The sequence below is a fragment of the Sminthopsis crassicaudata genome, chromosome 3 (assembly GCF_048593235.1).
Source record: "Sminthopsis crassicaudata isolate SCR6 chromosome 3, ASM4859323v1, whole genome shotgun sequence".
In the NCBI taxonomy this organism is placed as follows: domain Eukaryota; kingdom Metazoa; phylum Chordata; class Mammalia; order Dasyuromorphia; family Dasyuridae; genus Sminthopsis; species Sminthopsis crassicaudata.
In genome coordinates, this window is record NC_133619.1 from 619,631,091 (window position 1) to 619,632,678 (window position 1,588).

The window sequence follows — 1,588 nt, forward strand, 5'->3', positions numbered from 1 at the left end:
TCCCTACCCGCCCTGCCTGCGTGTATGAGCTCTGTGACTCTCTGTTATCGGTTCCCAAGCGCCTTCTGTGCTGTTTGCAGCTCTTACATCTGAGTGCACTTAACCACAACGTCTGTGAGCTACTGACCACGGGCGGATGTGAGATGTGTGCCCGGATGCCCAAAGACCAGTTTCTCCAATTAATCCCTGGCTAGCTAGGGAGCTCCCCATAGCTTTCTGGACTTGACCTCCCTGGCCAGAGACCTTGGAATTGCTCTTCCTCCTTCACTCAAGCCTCTATTCGGCTCTCTGGGAGGCAGGAAGAGACAGGGTTGGGGCCCTCACAGCCTCCAGGCTCTGTTTCCATCTCTGCAGAAGTCCAGTAGTGGGTCAGCAAATGCTTCTCCTCCCTGGGTCCTGGGATCACACTGACCTCCTTAACTCACGGTAAGAGCAGAAGAACCAATTAGCATTAGAGATACTAATGAGTTCAATCCCTCATTTTGCCAGTGAGGAAACAGACCTGAGAAGATGTGACTTTCTCAAAGTAATCTATATCAAAGCTTGAATCTAAACTCTGATCCTCTGCCTCCCAAGTCATATGTGTGTGTGTCTGTGTGCCTGTGTGTATGTATATCTATATCTGGATCTATCAGTTTTCTATCTCTACCTACCTACTTATGTATCTATCCATCCATCCATCCATCCATCCACCCATCTATCTACTTAACTACTTAATTACCTATCTATTTATCTATCCATCTGCCTCCCTCCTTTCCTCTTTCTTTCCCTTCCTCCCTCCCTCTCTCTCTGTCTCTCTCTGTGTGTGTCTTTGTTTCTGCCTCTGTTTCTCTCTGTGTCTCTCTCTCTGTTTCTCTCTGTCTCTGTCTATCTGTCTCTCTATGTCTTTCTCTCTCTGCCTCTCTCTCTGTGTTTCTCTACCTCTGTCTCTCATTTCATTCTCAGGCTAGAAGGGTCAGCTCCTAGTTCATGCAGAAATCCTATCTAAATCTAGCCTCTGACTGAATTCCTTCACTGACAGGGAGATCACTACCTCACTAGGGCAGCGCCTTCTAGAGATCTCTTCTCAGTGAGGCTGAGCTTCAGACAATCCCTGGTCCCCAGATGCCTCCCCTTATCCCCTGACAGCCTGCTTTCCCTCTCTACTACTGCTCTGCCCTCTCTTGTTTAGTAGAGGGACTTCTAGTGGGTTTAGAGGGTGAATTTCTGCCAGTGACCACCATCCTCTTGGTTCTAGAGCAGGGAAGGAAGCCTGTTAGATTTCGCATGAGCCTCTGGCCCTGACATAGATTTAATTTCCAATTTGGATCTGAACTCTGGTCCTGGTGCTGCTTCTTCCATATTGCCTCCTTTTCAGGAACATGATTAGCTTGATAAGCCTGTAGGCTGCGTTGGAGCCTGGGGGAGAGAGGTCACCCTCCCCCTAACACTCTTTTGGACGCTGGTAGAGAATCCAAGTTCCTCTCTGCCCCAGGATCACGGGAATCAGAATTGGGAAGGACCTGAGACACCATCTAGCCCCTCCCCTTCTGACCTCCCTATTTTTCAGAGAATACTGAGGTCACCCCCAGGAACCACAACCCACAGG